The following is a 10,848-nucleotide window of genomic DNA, read 5'->3' on the forward strand; positions in this document are numbered from 1 at the left end:
TGCCACAGCGTTGTCTTCAAATGCAGCTATTGAAAGATCCCCTCCTCATCACCCCTGACCACAGATCACTGGAGCCAGCGTGAAGGTCTCGGAATTAGTTTTCGTGTATTGGTGCCACCCTGGCACACTCCAGAGCCACCTTAGAAGAGAGAACTTCAACTGAGGTGATACCTCTTCTCTAGGACATTGGTGTGTAGGCAAATCTGCTGGGGGCTTTTTCTTGATTCATGGTTGCCAGGGGAGGGCCAGACCCCTGTAGGCACTGTAGGCAATTGTCTAAGAATGCCGGCTGAGCAAGCCACAGGGAGCAAGCCGGTAAACAGCACTCCTCCATGGCCTCGGCTCCAATTCCTGCCTCTACCCTTCCCGCCTTGAGTTTCCGCCCTGATTGCTCTTCATAATGGATGGTAAGCTGCATGCTGAAATAAATCCTTGCCTCCCCTAGTTGCTTTGATCAGTGTTTTATAACAGCAACAGAAAGCAAGCAAAAGTGAGTCGTGTCTAAACCCCTGCCTTTTGCTCCTAAAAGTGCCTTGGACTAACTTTACAGGTGTCTGCTGCGAACCTGTCTCTAGAGCGTGTGGCTCACAGATCTCACTATTAACACGGAGTAAGTCACCTTCTCTCATCTGGGCTGCTTCCTTCCTGCTCCCCATCCCCCTGCTAAAATACACGGGACACAGATATTTTTCTGCTGAACCCCTTCCCGTGGCTTCCCGTCTACTCAGAAGAAATAGGGCATTCTGTGGCCCCGCCGGACACCTGCCTTTGGACGGTCCCCATTTGCCTGCACCCTGGAGCCCCCTGGATCATGCCTCATCCCCTCTCTCTCCCTTCATACACTTTCTTACTTTTCTCCAGCCACACTGCTCTTCCAGGCTGCAGTGAGTGAGAATAAAAGCAGGGTTGAGCCAACTGGGTCTGTGGTTACCTTTCTGCTATGTCTCATCTAGTGCACTTCTAAACAACGGTCATGCTCCGTCCACCCACCGCACAGGGTTGCTTGGAGAATGACATGACACACTGTCAGCCCTACATAAAGTAGTAGTTACTCCTGGAATAAGGGACCAAGTAAAGCAGGAGAGGGGCCCTTGGGTGGGAAAGCAACATTAGACTCCAGAACAAGGGAGCTCTCTCCCTCACGACCAGGTCTTCAGCTGCACACCACTCTACACCGAAGTGCGGTCGAGTCTTTGACTATCCCGGGCTGGAGCTCTTTAGTCTCAGCTGACACGCAGCCAGCCTGACCTTCTGATCAGCGCACTGCCTAGCCCACAGCCCTACCTACTCCCCTCCAGGGGCCAATTCTAGAAGACTGAGTCCTCTGAAGCAGAATTCATCTGATGGCCTCTTGTGGGCTCCCCCTCCAAACTCTGCAGATCTCTGTTTAGCTCTGGGGGCCCCCTAACAAAGACTCGGCGGTTCCCAGACCTTGGCAGTCAGACTGGCCCACTTACATCCTAGTCTCACGGCTCAGTGGGCCTCTGGGAGCCCCGAGAGCTCTACCAACTTTGTTTATGCCTTTTCAGCAGAAATACCAGGCTGTGTTGCCAAAAGAGTCAGGCCTGTGTTCCTGCTGGGGCCCTTACCTTCGTACTAACGTGTGCCCACGGTAGCCCGGCGTGTCACACCTCCACCTGAAGCTCCCACCCCACGGCTGGCGTTAAGCAATCCTCGGGGAATCCTACGTCTGAGTGGATTTCAGACCAGATGCCTCCAAATGTAATTGGAGTTTTATTAAAGTTTAATGAGCTAATATTATAGAATTCTGCTAATAGCCCAGGGGAATAGGCAAACGCTGCACGTGGGCTTATATAATACTGTAATGATACAAAAAATTCCCGATGGGCAGCCAGTGAAACAAAACAAAACAAATAAAGACCTTGAAAACAAAACCAAGATTTTTTTTTAATGTTAAGCATGGAATTCGGGATTGGGTGTGGTGACACAAGGCTCACCTTTAGTCCCAGTAGGATGGCGGGTCTCTGTGACTTTGCTGCCAACCTGGTCTATATAGTCAGTTCCAGACCAGCCAGGGCTTCACAATGAGAGGCCATCCCAAGCAGCAAGCAAGTAGGAATAGAACCCAGGAGCCTCACACATGCCAGACAAGCACACTACCAGCAAAACACAGCCTCAGCCGTAAGCCCCCAACCACCATTCCTGGCTTCATAAATCCCCTCCCAAACGGTATCAGGAACTACAGAGAGTGTCACAAAATTTTTTGGGAGAAACGATGACGAAAAGGGGCGTACATCTGGACTGCTGTCTCAGCTCGGTGGCTGGAAGGAGAGTTAGGTGTGCTGACTTGCTGTCGCTATGGAGGGGGACCAGAAGCCCCGTGAAGCCCCGAGGGGGATTCTCCATCAGGTGATCAGAGTACCAGGTTACACCCTGTGAACCCCAAGGCTGTGGAGGTGGAAGGAAGGACAGGTTTGCAGTGAATATCTCTGCCTCATCGGGTCCAGTCCATGCAGGGTCTGCCCCTATACATCTACGGCTCAGTCGTCAGGGTCTGAGTTGAGCTAGGAACTTAAACACAGTTGAATGTCACTGGGTAATGGGAACAAGCTACTGTCCTTTTCCCTCTGTAGATGATACAATGATTTGAACTAAGGTGTCCCCCCACACCGTGTGTGTTTGTGTGCGCGTGCGCGCATGTGCAGAAATGCAGAAGCCAAAACAGGATGTTGGGGGGGGGCTATTGCTCCCTACCTTGTTGCCTTACAGAAGGATCTCTAGCTAAACAGCTCATCTCTTCAGCCTGGCTGGCCAGCCCGCTAGCTCTTGGGGTCTGCTGGCCTCCGCCCCCAGGGCTGCGTTTTTGGCAGATGCCACCATGCTTGGCTTTCCCCGAGTGCTGGAGGATTCAAATTCAGGCCCTGGTGCTTACAGAGCAGGCACACACTCACCCATGGGGTCATCTCCCCAGACCTGGGCCAGGGTCTTTTGATTTTTCTTTCCCAGCACATTTGGCACACCGAAGACTGAGAAAGAGTGCCGGTCTGGCGGTGTGGGAAGCTAACCAAGTAAGACACGCTGAGAACTTAACTGGCCCGGGAGGGGGGTTCAAAAATCACAACAAACAATTGGACTTATTTTGTTTATAGCCGAATTCCTTTCACTGACTCTTTTTAATCCCATGAAATCTCTGACTAAATGCTATTTGGCATCTCTCGGCTGCCAAGGTGTGAGTCAGTGGGTTTGGATAGGACGGATGTATTTGGTACCCAGCATCTGAGTGCTTCCAAACATCCAGACATCTTGGCCAGTCCCAGAGACACTGGCTCAAGCCTCGTTTTCTATTTTTTTTTTTTAGGTAGGAATTCTGAGTCACTGAGTGACAAGAGACAGAGCCTAATGGTTTGTTGCCGTCTGTTTACTCCGTTGCACTTGGTACATTCCATGCAACCACTTCTTCCAGAATGTGGGGGGCAGGGGGGGTAGCATCTAGCTGGTGCTGTCCTGTGGGAGCTCATCCTCATGGTGAAACCAGTGGGAGTACAGGCAAGTACCTCACAGGTGTCTGTGCGCCAAGAGGATGGAACCCAAGCTGGAGCCGTAGCTGTGAGGCGCCCCAGGACACTTCACTGTGAGGACGGGAGGCCCACGGAGCAGACAGCCTCAGGCTCTGGGTGATGTCGTATCAAGACCTCCCTTTTCCTGAGACAGAGGGGCAAAGAGAGATGGGGACACAGTGAGTTTGCGCTGATAGGCAGATAGAGTTTGCACGCTGTGACCCAGCATCTCAGCAGTGTGACTGGGGTTCCTGGAGGGGAGGGGCTCTCTAGTATCAGAGAAATGTCGAAACCCCCTTCACCTGTCTCTTGAACATAAAAACACCTCCGTAGACAGAAGTTTCCGTTCTGCCTTGTCCTGCAGCTGTCTAGTCCCAAATAAACACACAGAGGTTTATGTTAACTATAAACTGTTTGGTCAATGGCTCAGGCTTCTTATTGGCTAGCTCTCTCTTAATTATTAACTCATTTCTATTCATCTGTGTATCTTCATGATGCCTCAGCTTACTGGCGATGCTCCGGCCTCTTGTTCCCTGGGTAACTACACAGCGTCTTCCTGACTCTGCCCACTCCCTTTCGCTATCCCTGTTTGGATTTCCCACCTGGCTAAACCCTGCCTGCCCGTTGGCCCAAACAGCTCTATTCATCAGCCGGTGAGAGAAACACATATTCACAGCATACAGGATATCCCCACCACACCTCTCTGGTACGAACACTCCATGTCGTTGTGTGATGACCCACTGATAAACTCCATAGCTGTCATGTTCTGGCTCATAGAAAGAGTGACCTTCCTCTTTGCAAAGATATCTGGGTCATGGTACTCAGACTCAGGCATCAGGTGGTAAACAAATGCTTTCCAAGTTTCCTCCCTACAGCCTGCCTTCCGACCCAGGTGAGAGGAGGAGGGGGCTTCAGGAAGGAGCTCCGGGGTTCAGCAGGAATGTAGTTGGGACATAGTTTCCTGAGCATGTGTCTGAATTCTTCCGCCTGGAATGTTAATGTGGTTTATGTGCATTATCCTCAGGGCCTTGGCGTTTGGAATAGACTTTAGGAACCACTCATCTGCTCTTCTGATTTTTCCTCTCTGAGGCCTCTTTAGAAATAGGGACTAAATCAGATTGGCTTGGGCCCCATGCCTGGCGTCTCTGAGGAACTACCTGGGCTCTGCAGGAGAACCAATCCTCAGTAATTACCTTGGTGAGATGGGAAGTCTTCACCAGGCTACCTTAAATAGCTCTCAGACAGGCAGTGGTGGTACACACCTTTAATCCCAGCACTCGGGAGGCAGAGGCAGGAGGATCTCTGAGAGTTCCAGGCCAGCCTGGTCTACAAAGCTACACAGAGAAACCCTGCCTTGAAAAACAAGATAGCTCTCAGCTAAAAACTCTCTCTGGACAGTGAGCCCAGAGACTTCATGCACACTCCAGCCATGCTCTCTATTATCGAGCTAGACTCTCAGCCCTCTCCTCAGTATTTGTTTTGAGATAAGATCCCACTAAGTTTCCCACGCTGGCTTTGGTCTTACCCCACAGCCATGGTGTGCCCTGAATTTGGAGCTTTCCTGACTCAGCCTCCCAAGCAGTGAGGCTAAGGGGCTGGCACTGCCAGATGCTCTTGTTCTAAAACTTTGTCTTAAAAGTGGATGGGGGTGGGATGGGGGTGGGGAGTGGGTATGGGAGGACTGGAGGGAGAGGGAACTGGGATTGGTTTGTAAAATAAGATTGTTTTGAATTTAAATAAAAATTGACTAAAAAAACATCTCCCTGGACAATTTCAAATTCCAGCATTCTGTCCCTTTCTAGCGTCCCTTCTTTTGGAGAAAGGTGCAGGGTATTAGGTGCAGACTGAGCGTGCCCGGCCTGTGCCCACACCCACTTGCTCGGGACAAGACAGATCTCTATTGAGTGAGCCTTCAGCAAGGGCTAGGCTGAAGCCAGGAGGTAAGGCGCCGGCCTGGCATGGCCAAAGACCTGGATTGCATTTCCAGCGTCCCAGAAAGAAACAGTTTCCAGAAACCCAGACAACAGAGATCCACATCAGGATGAAGTCAGCACCCTGCACCAGGTGATCCCTTGGCATGCGCGATCAACTCTCAGTCCTTCCTGCATCCCATGAGTGGTCAACCATCCCTAAGTCATCTTTGGGTAGACCCAGTTGCTGTGGAGTGTTCGGCGAAGGTGCGTTACATTCACTTATGCTGTGGAATACTTGCTTGATGACGCAAAGATGTGTCCCGTTCTTTTATGTTTGTTCAGCTCCGTGAAGCTGCGTCACCCACGTTGACTGCCTAAAACACCTGGTTGGTCTAATAAAGAACAGCCCATTGCTAGGAGAAGGGATAGGCGGGGCTAGCGTGCAGATAGGGGGGGCTAGCCTGCAGATAGGGGGGGCTAGCCTGCAGATAGGTGGGGCTAGCCTGCAGATAGGCGGGGCTAGCCTGTAGGGAGAGAAAGTAGAAGAGAGAAGAGGGGAGGAGAGAGAAAAGGAGAAGGAAAGGAGGACACCAAGAGTCACTCACCCAGCCTCACAGCCAGCCGTGGGATAAGAAGGAAACATATATAGAAGAGAAAAGTAGAAACCTGTAGGAGGAAGTCTGTATGCCGCCATTAAACATGTGACTTACTAGAGGCGCATACAGATGAGGTAATAAAAGGGCGGTTTACCACACCCACTTTAGGCAGGACTAAAGACGTATACGGCTGGACGTAAAGACGTATACGTACGTAGGCGGAACTACGTCACTAGGGGGCGTTACCGGGGGAAGGCATAAAAGACAGCACACAGGAAGTCTCGCTCTCTTTTCCCGGAGTTCGGCTTCCGGTTCGGCAGCGGAAAACTGCTTGTCTCATCTGGGTTACTTGTTTGGTATCTTGTAATTTCTACAATAAATACTTAGTTTTACTTCCAGTAAGTGTCGCTTATCGTTACAGCGTCCTTTGGAGCCTACAGAAACCCAGAGGCAAAAAGGCAGATGGGATAATTTAAGAAAAGCTGGCTAGAAACAAGCCAAGCTAAGGCGGTGTGTTCGTAGTAAGAACAAGTCTTCACATATTTGGTAGCTGGGTGGCAGGCCTTCCACCTGTGGAGTCAGCATTAAACCTCAGCAATTTTGCTCCAGAGTGCACACTCCCAATCACCACACTGCCCTGTCTCCAAAAATATAAGATGCAATCAAGAAAACTGTATTCATTTTCAGTGCTGGAGTTCAAACCCAAGGCTTTGCATATGCTAGGCTGATGCTCGTAACAACTCGACACTCCCACCCCACCCCAAACACAGACATCCTAAACTATCTTAATTTACCAACTTGGAGGGGGGGCAGTTAAAACTTAACCTTTTCTACTGAAGACATTCTGAATCCGCACCACAACCACTGTGTCCTTCCACCGCCCCAAAGGTGAGGATCCCGACCATCCTTTCTGGTCTAAGGGGCCAGGCTCCACCTCTAGGGTCCTGAACAGGAAGACACTTTCTGCCCTGCTGAAGGTCCATCCATTTTCTGTCGGGTGACACAGAGCTACTGGATCCTGAAGAGGAAGGACACGGGTGACCTCAGGTGCCCATTTCTGCCCCTGGTGCCGCCCAGGGCCCTCCAGGTGAAGAGAAGACCCTGAACATTCCCGGCAATCGCGCTCCCACCCACCCCTGAAGTCCGTAGTCTTAACCCACACAACCATTTCCCCCAGGGGAAATCTGCAAGGGTCTGGGGGCCTACAGCCAGCCTCTGTGGCCCCCTTTATCATCTGTCCCCGAACTCTCCGTCCCCAAAGCCATCCTGTCTGGGTGTCAGAGCAAACCCCACCCCCTGGAGGAACTCACTACTCAAGGTAGAACTGGAGGGGACACAATGGTGCCCGGCAGCCCCTGCAATGCTCTCTGAACACTTCCGGCCCATCTTCCCCGCCCCCGTGGAAATTAATACGCTGGCTCACTGAGGTCAGGAGGAGCACCGGGAAGGCCGTCCCACTGTCCTTCCTTTGGGAGCCAGCTATCTGGGGAACAGGCTTTTCTGCCTTGCTGCTGTGAGTTGGAGCAGCTTGTTTCCGAGAACAGCAGCAATGGGACTCCCAGCGACTGGATCCTGGATCGAGACAGAGTGAGCCATTCAGCCTCTTGCAGGCCGGGAAAGGTTCCAGGCATGTCCACTCTGCAGCTGAAGCACGTGGCCAGAGGCAGCTACAAGTGCAGCTCAACCTAAAACCGTAAACTATTAAAACACTGTGAGAGGTTTTGCTGGTTTGTTTTTAGCTTTCGTACTTGATGGCGAGATTCTCAGGGGGCGAACTTTGTAGATGGCAATATTGTGTCACAGAGTCAAAAGTTTGGGCATGCCTGCCAGGCCGTGGTGATGATCTGAATTGTTGGCCGTTTTCTTCCCCTTTCCTTACTTTGTTAAAAAACACAGATTTTTAGGGCTCAGCAGGTGTTAGCCACTGTCTGAGGACCTCAGTTTGACCCCTGGAATCCGACCTCCACACATGTGCTATCGTGTGGGCATGCTCACTACACACACACACACACACACACACACACACACACGCACGCACGCACGCACGCACGCACTTACATACATATAGTCCCATTCACACATATACACATTTTTTCCCTCTTCCCAGAAGCCCAGCCCCTCTCCACAGAAAAGCAGCTCCTCAACTTCCCTTGTCCTCCCTCGGTCGACTGTGTCTGCCAACTAAAAGACATGAACATCCATCTCCCCAAGTGGCCCCCTGGGAGCCCTGTTCCCCGAATTGAGAGGATGGGAAGGGACCCTGCAACACTCTCCCCACAAATTTCACCCCAATCTCCGGTAACTTAGTGCGTGTACTCCCTCGGATCCAAGCAAATCTTGTAACAATTTCTCAACCATTGTGGTCAACCCCACTGTTCTTCTTGGACGGACCGTGGCCTTGTCTGGCAGCAGACACTAAAGAGAGAAGAGTTCTGTAACATCCTTTGATTTCCCAGTGGAGGACTTCTACAGCAACACACGCTCTATCATGGTGAGTAGGGGACTTGGGCAAACCACTGTGGACAAGTTTGCCATTGTGTGCCTTGAGGAACACGGGCAGGAATAAAAAAGGAAGTCTTGGGTGGCGTTGTGGCCTCTCCACCTTTGTATCAACTGTGACAGCTTTGCTTCTGTTTTCCAGTGAGTTTTAAAAAGAATGCACTTTATTTTATTGTAGCAGTACAGTTTAACTGTTAACTAACCCTGTAAGATGATGAGACTGTAGATTATTGGACTTTGTTGTTGGTATTGTTGTTGTTTATGACCAGGCTGGCTTTGAACTTAGAGATCCACTTGCCTCTGCCTCCCAAGTGCTGGGATCAAAGGGGTGTGTGCCAACATGCCAGGCCTGATAGAGTCTTACACAGAAGGGGATGAGAACAGTTTTAGGTTACAAAGCCTCTCTGCCCAAAACAAGCTTTCCAAAATAGATCACTTCTTTTCTTAGTGAGTCAGTGTGACAAATATATTCAGTGACTTGTCACATCTAATTCCCAGTGAATTCATGGTCAATGGAATTTTTCTTTAAGACAAACAAAAAAAACCCCTAACTTTCACAATTATACCTCAAAGGAAGAACAGATGTTGAATTCCTTTGGAGGTGAAAATGGTTCTTGCTACTTTAACACTCAGAAAATCAAATCCACCACAAGGAAAAACAGCTACGATGTAGTAGAAAGTAGGGAAAAATAGTTTTATGTCCTTTTCTGTGACTGCTGTCTTTTGCCAATATCCTATTTATTGAGGAATGAGCCTGTGAAAATTTATTCTATGTATTAACTGTTGTGGGGTATTCAGAGAATATTGCTTGGACATGGGTTTAAGCCAATAGAAAGTCTTTATTAGATGTCTGGCATCTACACTGGATGTTCAGGATCCCAGAGTATCACTGAGCCTTTCTCAGGGTGAGCTTTGAAGCACAAAAAAGATGTCTTGGGTTGACACACTTCAGTTAACAAGAGCAGTTAGCCAGAAGCAGAGCTCCAGAAGCCAAATGGCAAGGTCAGTTCATTTAGAGACTTTCCAAGAACTAAGGACTTTGATGGACTAGGTCTTTGTTTTCCATTTGGGTTGGTGGTGCTGTCTCCATACTGAGTTTCACAGCCTGAGTGGCACTTCCATCATGGAGTCAGTTGGGCTAAGGCCTGTGAGCCTGCTACATCAACTCGGAAAGGCTGCAGTGTCTTCAGTATATACAGCTCAGTCTAACTGTTTTCCCCTCACCGGTCTCTCAAAAATCTTCTTCCTCCTGTAGAAGGAAGCTTGGCTGAGATACACTGCTCATGCTCACTCCCGGAGGCCCCCTCTCTCCCCCCGGGCCAGCCTCCAGGGGCATCCAGCCTCTTTGCCTGTGTCCAGTACTCCATCTCCTGAGACAGGCAGTAGTCACTTTCCTCATCGCTGTTACAGAATATCCGGGAAACGCAGCCTAAGGGAGGGTCCACCATGGCTCACAGTTGAAGGGTCGGCACTGATAACACTGCATCCGTAGTCAGGAGGCTCTGCTGCCAGGCTCTGGGATTGGACCGTCATTTTTAGTGAGAGACTTCCATATCTATTAACCCATTATAGAAAGACCCTCACAGACATGAGGCGAGTCTAGATTTTATCAAGCTGCCAACCAATGTTAATCATCAAAGGGATTTGTTTCTCTCGGGGACAATTTCTTACTGCTTCTCATGGGGAATTAGTCAACGTGAAATACCAGCTGCCGGCGGCACTCGCCGAGGTCTCCTTTCCCTCCTCACGGCCGTCATCCTCAGATTCCGAGGACCCTCTGTCACCGAACGTGTCACACTCCTCAGGACACTAGTGACCGACGGCCGGAAGCAGCCGCCGCCCCCCTTCTCCCCAAAGAGAGGAGTTTCCCCTTCTTCACCGACTCAATCTGCATTGACTTTGACATCTGCCAGCAGCAACCATTCTTGATGTCTTGGCCTGTTCTCTAGAAAACCCTCCTCCGGAATTTCAGCAGGAACTACCCCCTGGTAGTGGAACCAGATAGCATGTTCTCTCTAGACAGCTCTGGTGTGATTTCCCAAGATAGCTTTATGGGAAACAGCTGGCTCCTTCCTGCACCATCCAACAGATAAACAGCGTTGTCAAAATACAAGCAGGCTGCTTCTTTCCTGGGATAAAGGAAAGCAAGACACCAGAAAGTAAATGGGGGAAAAATCGTGATTTTTTTTCCTTTTTGCTTTGTTTTCTTGTATTTAATCAAGCCAATTTTTAAAGAGAAAGTCAGGTGTAAGCTATTAGCTCAATAAGGCAAACACTATTATGTTTGTTTGCTTGTTTGCTTTGAGAAAAGGGTCTCCTAAT

General features: G+C 50.0%; 1 long non-coding RNA gene across 1 annotated transcript; it reads right to left on the reverse strand.

Moving 5' to 3' along the window:
* Positions 1-3,363: 3,363 nt before the first annotated feature.
* LOC110343435 lies at positions 3,364-10,647 on the reverse strand. Its single transcript, XR_002385707.2, has 3 exons — positions 7,451-10,647; positions 6,853-7,045; positions 3,364-3,663 (listed from the first exon to the last, which is right to left on the reverse strand). It is a non-coding gene; the product is annotated as an uncharacterized LOC110343435 (long non-coding RNA).
* Positions 10,648-10,848: the final 201 nt, after the last annotated feature.

Source organism: Mesocricetus auratus, unplaced genomic scaffold (genome assembly GCF_017639785.1).
Source record: "Mesocricetus auratus isolate SY011 unplaced genomic scaffold, BCM_Maur_2.0 Super-Scaffold_100009, whole genome shotgun sequence".
NCBI lineage: Eukaryota > Metazoa > Chordata > Mammalia > Rodentia > Cricetidae > Mesocricetus > Mesocricetus auratus.